This window comes from Sorex fumeus, unplaced genomic scaffold, assembly GCF_029834395.1.
Source record: "Sorex fumeus unplaced genomic scaffold, SorFum_2.1 ptg000002l, whole genome shotgun sequence".
Classification (NCBI taxonomy): Eukaryota; Metazoa; Chordata; class Mammalia; order Eulipotyphla; family Soricidae; genus Sorex; species Sorex fumeus.
Window position 1 is genome coordinate 33699555 of NW_026606059.1, and position 13571 is coordinate 33713125.

Genomic DNA, 13571 nt, shown 5'->3' on the forward strand with positions numbered 1-13571 from the left:
TCATTGTTACTTTTGGATCATGACAGCATTTTTCTATGATAAAACTCTTAACTTATAGTTAAGAATCGTGGCACTTTGGCCTAGCCCATTTTGATGCCAGGGTAGCTCACAGCTTGCCCTGGGTCCATTCAGTCACTCGTCGGGACTCTGCTTTTGGGGTGTTAGGAACTAAGGACAACTGAAGCTTAAGTCAAGAAAGCAGATGCTTGGGAGTGAATAATATTCAGAGCCAATTAAATCCCAAGTTACAAAGCATAATATTAACGGTCTTCCTGTATCTATACAAAAAGGACATTGCATTAAAGTAAACTATTCAAATGACTTAAGGAGAGGAGAAAGGCAACTTAGACTACCTTTCTACACTACATTTACAAGTTCAGTGTCCTAGAAGGATCTGATGTTACAAATTAACAGAGTCTGATTAGGGGAAAAAGCTGATTAACTGGTTGGGGAGGAGAGCATAGGGAAGAGTTGACAGATAAACACAATGGAATGGAAGTGCCTCAGGAGCACTGTAATAAACCTGAGTTCTTTGTGGCAAGAAAGGAAGGACAAACCAATGTCATCCTACAAAAGATATCACTATATCTACCATAAAAATACTATTACTATAGAACATCAGATGTTTAAAAGTAAAATGTTGGGGCTGGAGTGATAGCACATTGGGTTGGGCATTTGCCTTGCACATGGCCAACCTGGGTTCGATTCCCAGCATCCCATATGGTCCCCTGAGCACTGCCAGGAGTAATTCCTGAGTGCAGAGCCAGGATTAATCCCTGTGCATTGCTGGGTATGACCCAAAAAGCAAAAAAAAATAATAAAATAAAATATTAAAGTATTCTGAAAAAAAGAAAAGTGATTTTTAAAGAGCTGTCACTGTTACTGTCACTGTCCTACTGCTGTTCATTCATTTGCTCGAGCAGGCCCAGTAACATTGTGAGACTTGTTACTGTGTTTGGCATATCGAATACATCACGGGGAGTTTGCCAGGCTTTGCCATGCAGGCGAGACACTCTCGGTAGCTTGCTGGAAAGCAAAAATTTTTTAAAAAATGTTATTAAAAGTCTAAATGGCTGTTTGTCCCAAGTAGTGAATAAAGATAATAAAGGACAAGCTAGAACATACTTAGTAAATCATTGATGGCTTAAGGGACAAATTTGTTTTCATTTGTTTCTTTATGAAAAGCACTTCAACTGTTTAAAAATCTATGATACAACTTAGTACCATAACTGCAACAAACTTAAAAGGTAGTAACTGTTTTCAGACAAAATGTTCTGTTTTTCTATGCATAAGATATGGGTCTGAACATTAATATACTTTTGCTATATATTTGATGTTAAAAATCACCAAAGAAACAGTCATGGACTTAGAACCCTCTTGGGCAAAAGATTTCACAGAAAAGGCAGATAACAAATTTGTAGAGTACAATCAACTTTCTGTCTGAACATGAAAAGATTAAGCAAGGTTCTAGGATAACAAATCTTCAACTATTAGACCTATTTCATTTTTTCTTTTCTTTCATTTTTTTTTACTTTTGATTTCCTTTTTATATCACTCCCAGTGAAGTTAAGGGGTTACTCCTGGCTCTGCGCTTAGGGATCACGCCTGGTGGTGCTCAGGGCACCGTATGTGATGTTCTGCCTCAAATCTGAGTCCGCCAGAGTTCAAGGCAAATGCCCTACTCGCTGACCTATAGCTCTTCAGCCTATTTTTACATTCATTAGCCTCTGTTCAATCCTCTCACCTCAGATAAATTACAAGTATATTAGAAAAAAACTCTGTCAGAATTTTTATGAGGGTCCAGAATGATAGTAAAGTGGGGAGGACACCTGCCTTGCACTTGGCCTACCCGGGTTGATTCCCCACCCCACATTATATATGATTCCCACCAGAAGTAACCCCTGAGCATCGTTGCATGTGCCCCCATCCCTGAGAAAAAGAAACAAAAAAATAATACGATGCTATCTTATGGTGATCTTTGCGTGATTCAGTAAACCTACCAAAATCTATTAAGTTGAATCCTTAAAGTTTGTTTTTTTTTTTTTGATGTTTATTATCACCATTTTTTAAAATTTTTTTTCTTTTTTTATTAGTGAAAAACCATGAGGTACAGTTATAGGCTTACAAATTTTGTGCTTGGGTTTCAGTTATACAATGATCAAGTGCCCATCCCTCCACCAGTGCCCGTCATCCATCCCCACGGGTCCCAGCATCCTCCCCTCACCCCTCATCCCCCCCCCCCCGTCCCATCCTGCCTCTGTTGCAGGGTATTCTCCCTTGTTCTCTCTCTCTTCTTTTGGGTACTGTGTTTTGCAAGAGAGGCTTTGAGTGGCAATCATGTTTGGTCTATCGACTACTTTTAGCATGCTTCTCCCACCCTAGGAGGGCCCTCACAACACCCTTCATTTGGTACTCTCTTCTCTATCTGAGCTTCCTTTTCACCTAGAGCCTGTGGCTGGCCTTCCATTCATGGAGCAAAATTCCTGGTACTAATCTCAGCCATTCCTGGGTGTTAATCTCCCTTTTTGTTGCTTTATGTTCCCCAGATGAATGCAATCTTTCTGTGTCTATCCCGCTCTTTCTGACTAATTTCGCTTAACATGATACTTTCCATGTAGTACCACTTGTATGTAAATTTCATAACTTCATCTTTTCTAACAGCTACATAGTACTCCATTGTGTAAATGTACCAAAGTTTCTTTAACCAGTCATCTGTTCTTGGGCACTCGGGTTTTTTCCAGATTCTGGCTATTGTAAAGAGTGCTGCAATGAACAAACAATTGCAGATGTCACTTCGACTATACCTTTTTGCCTCTCTGGGATATATTCCCAGGAGTGCTATAGCTGGGTCAAATGGCAGATCAAATTCTAATTTTTTGAGAGTCGTCCATACTGTTTTCCAAAAGGGTTGGACCAGCCGGCATTCCCACCAGCAGTGAAGGAGGGTCCCTTTCTCGCCACATCCGCGCCAGCACCAGTTGCTTTTGTTCTTGTGGATGTGGGCCAGTCTCTGTGGTGTGAAATGATATCTCATTGTGGTTTTGATCTGCATCTCTCTGATGATTAGTGATGTAGAGCATTTTCTCATGTGCCTTTTTGCCATTCGAATTTCTTCTTTGCGAAAGTTTCTGTTCATTTCCTCACCCCATTTTTTGATGGGGTTGGGTGGTTTCTTCTTGTGGAGTTTAACCAGTACCTTGTATATCCTTGATATCAACCCCTTGTCGGATGTGTACTTGGTGAATATCCTTTCCCATTCTGTAGGCTGTCTTTGTATTTTGGTCAATGTTTCTTTTGAGGTGCAGAAGCTTCTTAGTTTAAGATAGTCCCATTTGTCTACCTCTGTTTTCACTTGCTCGGCCAGTGGCGTGACCTCTTTGAAGATACCATTAGCTTCAATATCATGGAGACTTTTGCCGACTTTGTCTTCAATAAACATTATGGATTCTGGTCTGATGTTGAGGTCATAAATCCATTTTGATCTTACTTTTGTACATGGTGTTAGGCAGAGATCTGAGCCCACTTTTTTGCATGTAGCTGTCCAATTTTGCCAGCACAGTTTATTGAAGAGGCTTTCCCTGCTCCATTTCACTTTTCTTGCCCCCTTATCAAAAATTAGATGATTATATGTTTGGGAGGAAATGTCAGTATATTCAACTCTGTTCCATTGGTCTGCAGCTCTGCTTTTGTTCCAGTACCATGCTGTTTTAATTATTACTGCCTTGTAGTAGAGTTTGAAGTTAGGGAGGTTGATTCCTCCCATTTTCTTTTTCCCAAGAACTGCTTTAGCTATTCGTGGGGGCTTATTGTTCCATATAAATTTCAGGAGTGTTTGCTCCATTTCTTTGAAGAATGTCATGGGTATCCTTATAGGGATTGCATTGAATTTGTACAGTGCTTTGGGAAGTATTGCCATTTTGATGATGTTGATTCTCCCCATCCATGAACAGGGGATATTTTTCCATTTCCTTGTGTCCTCTTTTATTTCCTGAAGTAGAGTTTGTTTTAAAGTAAAATTAAAACGATTTAGAAACTAGTATGCCACACTACAAGTTATTTATAATTTAGAATTTAGCATATACATGCCCATTGTATTCATTCTCTATTTTTCTGAATTATTTAAAAACAAATGCAATTTTAATCATTTATGTATTATTATACATATTTTAAATATAAAAAATGTATCATATTTATAATGCACAAATTATTAAAACAAACCTTTAATACTCAATACTTAATAATTTCCCCAACTTTCTTAAAAATGCACAATTCAGAAGGAAAAAGTTTGTATTACATTTGTATTAGGGGGAAAAAATGACAAAAAGAAAAGGAAGATGATGATAGAAATAGGATCTGTTGTCTTCACGATTACCTCTCAAGGGAGAGAGGGGGCAAAAGCAAAAATAATTATACATCCAAAGGGGACTATATTAGATACAAGTTTGTGACACACGCTATCAAATATTTCAACTTGAGAAGTATGCACGTCTATAAACTAATTCCCACTGAAACTAATTTAAGTGGTGATAATATGCCTCTAATTACTCAATGATTATGAAAAGCCTTCATTATGACTGCTCATCAAGTACAAAAATTCCTCTAAAAGAAAATAGTAAACTTTCAAAGTATATGAAGCAATTAATCTATTTTATTAAACTGAAAGAAAAGACTTAATAAAAAAGCCTAAAATCACCTTTTCTTGGTGATTTCTACTTGTATCTAGAATCTGTAACTACCTAAACTTAGTTTCCTAATATTTGAAAATATTAAGTGAAACAAGATATTTTTAAAAATCACATTTTTTATATTAAACCATCCTTGCATCACTGAAACAAATTCCACTTGATTATGAGGTATTATCATTCTAGTTTGTTGTTGAATTTAGTTTACTAAGGTTTTGTTGAGGAGTTTTTCCATCTATGTGATAGCACAGCGGGTAGAGCATTTGCTTTGCACACGGCCAACCCAGGTTTGATTCCTCCAACCCTCTCAGAAAGCCTTGCAAGCTACAGAGAGTATCCCACCCACACTGCAGAGCCTGGCAAGCTCCTCGTGGCGTATTTGATATGCCAAAAACAGTAACAAGTCTCACAATGGAGCAAATCCATGAACAACAGGAGGACAGTGCTGCAGTGCATGTCATTTGGGGTATTGATTTCTTTTTCTGATGTCTCTAATTCAAAAGTTGTTATTTTTTTTTCAGATTAAAAAAAAAGTTTTAGGGCTGTGTTTAGAGTTAACTCCTGGTTTCGTGCTCAGGGACTATGATACTTGGGAGACCAGAGGTAAAACCAGGACCAGCTGTATGTAAGGCAAGTGCCTTAATTTCTGTATTATCTCTCTACCCAATAGACTTTGAAAAGCATGTTTTTTGGTCTTTAGATACTTTAGTATTCTCATTCTTTTTCTGGTTAATTTCTACCTTATAGCATTATGATCTAAAATTATAATATCATTCTTCATTATACTATTGACACCTTTTTTTTCTGTCATAGCAAGGAATCTATCCTGGATCATGTCCCCTGTACCTGAAGTTGTTTCTCTGGGCTCTCAACTCTATTCCTTTGGTCTGAGAATCTGTCTTTATTCAGCACCACATGTTGTTTACCATGTTTTGTCCGGTATAAAGTTTTGTTTACTTTGACTTTATAACATAATTTAAATCTGGGGAGAAAAGAAACCTCCTACCTTCTTTTTTCCTAGAATTTCTTTGACTATTTGATGGCTGGGGGGGTTATTACTCCATATAAATTTAAACTGTACTTGGTTTATTTTTTTTAAAAAACTCATGGTTATTTTATTATTATTATTATTATTATTATTATTGTTATTAAGGTAAAGGTAAAGGCCCTCCCGTTGATCGTCGATTTGCTCGAGCGGGCCCAGTAACGTCTACATTGGAGACTCTGTTGTTACTGTGTCTGGCATATCGAATACTCTCGGTAGCTTGCCGGGCTCTCCGAGAGGGGTGGAGGAATTGAACTCGGGTTGGCCATGTTGGCTGCTTGTAAGGCGAATGCCCTACCTCTGTGCTATCGCTCCAGCCCATCACAGTAACAACAAAGTCTCCAATGGAGATGTTACTGGGCCCGCTCGAGCAAATTATTATTATTATTATTATTATTATTATTATTATTTTGCTTTTTGGGTCACACCCGGCGATGCACAGGGATCACTCCTGGCTCTGCACTCAGGAATTATCCCTGGTGGTGCTCAGGGGACCATATGGGATGCTGGGAATCGAACCTGGGTTGGCCGCATGCAAGGCAAATGCCCTACCCGCTGTGCTATCACTCCAGCCCTGTCATGATTATTTTTTATAAGAACTGAACTGAATTGGCTTAGTATTTTGGATATTATTGTCATCTTGACAATATTAATCGTTCAATTCATGAACAAGGGATGTTCTTCCATTTCCTTGTATCTTTTTTTATTTCTTAAACTAGTGATTTACAGTTTTCTTTATATAAGATTTTCATATCTTATTTTTTATTGGATCACTGTGAGATGCAAACTTTATGATTATGTTTCAGTCATACAGTGATCAAGCATCCATCCCTCCACCAGTGCCCATTTTCCATTTTAATTATCTTTTGCTAAGCTGAATTCCCTTGTTTTTTCAAGGTGCAACTCTGATGATATTTTTCCTTCTCTCCTCTTTTTTTGTTGTTGTTTGGATATTGAAAGGGCATTTCTGTGTGTTGATTTTATAGTCTGTTATACTACTGTATAAGTTTGTTGTTTCTAGGAGGTTATTTTTTGTAGAGTTTTTAGGTTTTCTAAGTATAGTTTCATTTGTAAGTAGTGATGTTTTGACTTCTTTTCAAGTCCAGATGCCCTTAATATTTTTTTCTTGCTTAATTGTTATGATGAGGTTTCCCAATAGCGTACTGAGGAATAGTTGTGAGAGTAGACAATTTTGTCTTGTGCTTGATCTTAAATGAAAAGCTTTATTGCCAATGTTTAATATAATGTTATCTCTGTATTTGTGACAAACAGCTTTAACTATATTGAGAAAAGTCCCCTTGAACCTCACTCTGTTGAGAGTAGCATTATGAGTAGAGATTAGATTTTGTCAAATGCTTTCTCTGCATTTCCTTCTATCATCTTATATTTTTGATGGCTCCTTGTATCGATGTGGTAAGTAAATTAAATTTTTTCTAAGATATACCATTCTTTTTTTATACACAATTTGCACTTTAAAAATATTTGTCTGCTTCAAATTTCAGTTTGTTTCTTATACATCAAGCGGGCCCAGTAACGTCTCCATTGGAGACTTTGTTGTTACTGTGTCTGGCATATAGAATACTCTCGATAGCTTGCCGGGCTCTCCGAGAGGGGTGGAGGAATCGAACTCGGGTCGGCCATGTTGGCCGCGTGCAAGGCAAACGCCCTACCCGCTGTGCTACATCATTTAGTATTTATCAAATCACTTGTTTAATGGTCATTTATTTCTACAACTGTTCTTATAGAAAACCATTGTTATATAACTTTATTCATATAACTTTATAAACCTTTATATAACTCTTCAAATTTTGGTTTACTTTTTCTCTGTTGGTATTTAACATTGATAGTTAAATTCAATCACATAATTTTAGTGCTGCAAATGCCCTTTTTATTGAAAATAAATAGAGAAATGCAATAATAAAAGTTTATATATCAAATTAAAATAAAATAATGCAGTCATGCATTTCTGTACACAGTGACATCTGCGTAAGGAGGCACATATATATGTGTATATACATGCTTAACACCTGATTATACCTGAGCTACCAAATTTGTATTCATTTGATATCATGACTCAGCCAATTATCTTACTTAATGGCCGGAACATAGGCTGTAAAAATTTAGGGTTGAGAGCTCTAAATCTTTACTCTTAATTAAAACAAATGTACATTTTCTAGCACCTTATATCTGCAAACATCTAAGACTTTGCCAGTTAGTTGCTTTGAATTGACATAGTGACTAAATTAAATCTATATATATGTAAAATTTTAAAATATTTATTGCTATTATTTTAAGTTTTCTGTGAGTTTCAAGAAAAAGCATAGGTGTGAGGGACATGAGCATTTGGTGGCCAAGTGTTACTTCTCTGGCTGGCCCACAGGGGGAACAGAGAAACAGGACCACAGTCTTGTTGGCAGACAGTTTATTTATCTCTCCTCCCCTAAATAGTCTGATCTCTCCTGTAACAACATGATTGTTGTTGTAATTTTGGTTGTATTCTCAATCTTCATAGTTCCCTCATCATCGTCCTCATAGTCCTTATCTTTCTAGTCATCCTAGTCTCCTTATAGTCCTCATCTAGTCCCCTCTTATCTCTTACAGCATAACCATATAGAAATCATGAAGGATGGGGGTACACATAAGTGGGGTTGAACATTGTCATAACAAACAGATGTAAAGCAACTCCTTCAGGGGAAGTTTTAGGAGATTAACTCAAGGGCAAAATCTCACCTGAGGGTTTAGCACTCCAGATTCTAGGAGATCTGCTCAAGAGCAGGATTCCATCTAGGGAGTATTGCTTTCTCCTTTCCTCAGCTAGTAATCCATTTAACCAATTATAGTAAATTTACTTCTTATATTATTTCTAGTCATTTTGTATGAACACAGTAAGAGATATATTAAGCTTAAAGTTTGGCTCTTCCTGGGGACATCTTGCTATATATCTCAGACTATATCCAGGCCAGGTTAGTCTTTCCTAACTCCAGCAGGGTCCTTATTCAGTTACTTATTTTTGGGTCATGACAGAGCTTGTTCCATGACCATGATCTTAACTTATTATACTTATGGCATTTAGCTCGTCCCTTTTTGATGCCAGGGTAGCTTACCACTTGCTCAGGGTCCATCCAGTCCCTTCGGGACCCTCCTTTTGAGAATGTTAGGAAGTAAGGGAAACTAAGGAAGGAAATTATGATGTATGTCCAGAAGTAAATATTATTTGGAGTCAATTAACTCTCATTCTACAAAAGCATAGCATCAACTGTCTTCCTGTGTCTATACAAAAAGGACTTTTTTTTAAATGGACAGTTATATTTGGAGTAAATGTAGTTCACATGCAATTGTAAAAAAAAAATCAAGAGATACTTGTGTGTATTTTACCCAATTTTATCCTACATCAACACTTGCAAAACTATAGAATAGCACTAAATACAGAATGCCACAGCTCAGTAGGATGCGGCCATCAGTACAGTCAAGATACAGAACAATTTTATCACTAGAGGTCCTTGTGTTGTTCTGTTATAGTAGCATGTATTTTCTTTCTATCTTGTCCTGAACTAAGTGATTACTAATATGCTCTCCCTCTTTTTTTTGCACACTATTAACTTTATTTAAGTAACAAAACCCTTACATCCATTGACTTGTCACTTAGAAAACATTTCAGCCGTTGCTCTGTTTGGCAACCAGTCTTTTGACTTTCTCTTCACCAATGGTGAGATGGATGCCTTTTCTTTGTGGGGAGAGAAATGCATGGTTTGTTGACTTTGTAAATCACAAAAATATTGGAGAGGCAGGTGGCAAAGCTTTTGCCATTGGCATCTTTCATATGGACAACAACAAAAGAACTGGGATGTCTCTTCCCTGTTGGTGATCATACCAATTCTTCCCAGGTTAGCAACATAGGTCACCATGCACAGATTTCCAGTGTCAAACTTGATGAAATCATTAACTTTGGGGGTTCCCAAATCAATCTGAATGGTGTTGTTCACTTTGATGAGGGGATCAAGATAGCAAATGGTGTGAGCATTGCAAGTCAGCAACTGTGGGATTCCTTTGGTATCCACAAAGATCTTCCTCACTTTACATAACTTGTACTTGAACATGCGACAATGTTCAAGGTATCGGTGGTGTCGATGTCCTTGTCAACACTAACTTGGCCATGAGCATTGATTAATTCAGATGTCTAACAACCCAAATTGGATGATTACACTTGAATAAATGTGGCTCACTTTCAGCAGTTTCTATCTTTGTCATTCTGTCTTCATCATCTATGCACCAACATCCAACTACGATGAAGAAGAAATTGAGAAGTTCTAGATAGAGCTGGAGCAGTTCTATAAAGAAGACCACACCTTCTCCAAGATCATTGTCAGTGATTTTAATGCCAAGATAAGACCAAGAAGGTCGCCCGAAGAAATCCACATCGGGAACTCATGGACTAGAATGGAATGAACAGAGTGAGAGACTGAGTTCATTATGTCAACCAAGACCATCCATGGTAACTCACAGTTCCAGAAGGTCGAATCTAAACGTTGGACATGGGAGTCTCCTGGTGGACAATTCCACAACAAAATTGATCATGTCATATTCAATCGATGGGTTCTGAAGAGAATTCAGCATGATCAACCATATCCACATGGTGAACAATCGCATTGAGTTTTGATGAGAGTTCAAAATACCACTCTGTCTAACATTCATTGATGTAAAGAAGGCCTTTGATTCTGATAAGACTGAAACAGTCATTGAAGTCCTGGCCAAACTGGGCATTCAAACTTGGTACATCAGAATATTCCATGAGCTGTATTACAGATTCACCACCAGGATCTCACCATTCTACAAGGAAGTGATCATCAACATAAAGGGAGGGGTTCGACAGGGTGATACCATTTCACCGAAACCCTTCAGTGCCACCCTGGAGAACATCATGAGATGATTGGAATGGGAAGGAATGGGAGTGAAGATAGATGGTCGGCAACTACACCACCTCCGCTTCACTGATGACATCGTTCTAATAATACCAAACATTAGCCAAGAGACACAAATGCTGGCCGTCTTCAACTGTGAGTGTGGAAAGGTTGGACTGCAGCTGAATCTCACCACACAATGTTCATGAAAAATGAACTGGTCCCTGATGTTACATTTGCTCTCAACAGAATAAACACCTTTGAATGCAGCAGCTATGTGTACCTGGGTCACGAACTCAACATGAGGAACGACTTGGTGCTAGAATTACTCAGGAGGAAGAGAGCAATGTGGAACGTCTTCAAGAGCATCGAAGAAGTTAAAAGGAAGAAGAACCTCTGGCTCTGGGCACATCTTTTCGACTCCACTGTTCTTCCTGCACTAACATACTCCTCAGAGACCTGGGCCCTATGAAAACAGGACAAGAAAGTTATTCGGATCACTCAAAGAGGAATCTAAAGAGATATGCTTGGAGTATCATGCTTAACTCAAGTGAGAGAAGGAATCCGGAGTTCCAACCTCCGTTAACAATCAAGAATCAGGGACACTGTCTCATTTGCCAAGGTGTCAAAAAATCAGATGGGCTGGACACATAATGTGATTTAGAGATAACTGCTGGACTAGAGCTTTTACCAACTGGATTCCATGGGACATTAAAAGGACACATGCCTGCCAACCTATGAGATGATCAGACTTTTTTATTCAAAACCCTGAACAAATGGTTTGAGGCTCTTTGTGTTCCTGGAGCAAGCAGATGCCATTTGCCATTGGGGTACACTAGCATGTGACAGGGACAAATGGAGACGTTACTGCCACCCGCTCCAACAAATTGATGATCAACAGGATGACGAATAATACAAGTAATACAAGTACATGACTCCCTGAGGTGTGATGCAATGAATAGCAAAGCGTCCTTTGGTGTCATAGACCAGAAGGAAATTCTCTCCACTTTTTTCAAGGCTGATGACATCCATAAAGCATGCAGGTAGGTTATCTTGACACAGAGTTTGCCATCTATCTTAAAGAAATGCTGCATGCCAATCTTGTTCACCTCATCTCTTGTCAGAGCATACTTCAGCCTGTTTTATAGGAAAGTGATGAGTGGAAGACACTCTGAGTTTGTGGGGGCTAATGGATGGAAAACAAGCAGCTATCTCTGTCAGTTTATCCAGCATCTGATGCTTTGGACCTGTCCCATGCTTCAGATATTTCTTGAGATTATGTGTCATGGTTGCAGTAGGGACCAGGCACTACTTTCAAGGTGACTCCTTAGCTATCTTGGTAGAAGTCCTTGTCACATGGGTTCAAGGCAACTCCCATCATCTCCCAGAGTGAATTGCCCTCAAGAGTTCAAAGTGGAGAGTCACTCATGCCTGGTCAGCCAGGGCCATCTCCTCTTCTCTCTCTTTTATTTTATTTTTTTTAAATTTATTTTTATATGTTGTTGTTTTGTTTGGGGACCACATCCGGCAATGCTCAGGAGTTACTTCTGGCTTTGCACTGAACTTCCTCCTGGCAGTGCTCAGGAGACCATATGGGATGCTGAGGATTGAACCCCGGTCAGTTGTATGCAACCAAGAACTTACCCACTGTACTATTGTTCTGGCCCTAATCTGTTCTTGATGTCTATAATTTTGTCATTTTAGAAAATGCTATATAAATGGAATGTACAGATTGACTTTTTTCCCCCCGTTAATCTAATGCTCTAAAATAGTGTTTCTCAATCACAGTTCATAAGGTTTCACATTGTGAAATAGGAAATTGGGGGCATGGATTAGAATCACAAATCACAAATCACAAATCATCCTGTTAATCATCGATTGCCTCGAGCAGGCCCCAGTAACGTCTCCTTCATCCTAGCCCTGAGATTATATTCAAGGCTCTTTAGGAGAATGAGACCCATCATTGTTACTGGTATTTGGCATATTGGGTACATCATGGGGAGTTTGCCAGACTCTGCCATGTGGGCAGGCTACATTCGGTAGCCTGCCAGTTTGTCCAAAGTAGGAAAGAGATAATAAGATGTCATAATAGGAAGTCGCGCGGCCGCAAATGCGGCCGCGCAGTTCCGGGAGCTGGTTTTTATAGTCTCTGAGTCTTGACCGTTGATGGGATTACATGGCGCCAGGAGGCCAGTTGGTGGGTGTGACCCCCACCTACTGGAATTTGCAGGATCTGGGTGGAGGATGCTCGGCCCAAATCCGAGTAGGCTTGGAGATCTCGGCCCCAGAACAAAGTCCAATATATATTACAGGGAGACAAGAAGAAGGAAATAGATCATCAGGGGGCCATCGTCAGAAAATGGTTGAGAAACATTGTTCTAGAGATTCATTCTGGTTATGTGGAGTGTCTGTTCCTATTTGCTGTCCACTGTCCTCATATCATATGGATAAGCCATAATTTAGCCATTCACTGACTAAAGGACATCTGGATTATTTGCAGTTTGGGGTTATCATGAATAAAATTGTTATAAATACATGCATGTAATTGTAGAGAGGCCTTACCCAGTGGTGATTGTATCCTGTGATGTTTGAGTCCAGTGGTGCTGAGGGGCACCAAAGAATGCTCATACCCAGTGGTTCTGAAAGGGAATATGTACAGCAATGGATCTTGCCTACATTCTAGCACTTGAATCATATCCTTATTCCAGTGTATAGGTTTTTGTGTGAATGTAAAATATACAGGAATATCCAGGATGACAATTGTTGTCAGACAGGGGTGAAATTATTTCATCCGTAGCTCCACTAGCCTACAATGAAGAGGATTTCCTCATTGCTGCGTTGTGGTGAAAGTCCTTCCTTCCTTTCATTCCTCTGCTCACTGACAGCATGCTTACAAAGGATGCATCACTAATAGTCACTGGGAACAAAGTTCATGGTTCCCACATG

General features: G+C 38.9%; 1 pseudogene; it reads right to left on the bottom strand.

Moving 5' to 3' along the window:
- Positions 1-9381: 9381 nt before the first annotated feature.
- Positions 9382-11912, bottom strand: LOC130022071 (40S ribosomal protein S4-like; annotated as a pseudogene).
- Positions 11913-13571: the final 1659 nt, after the last annotated feature.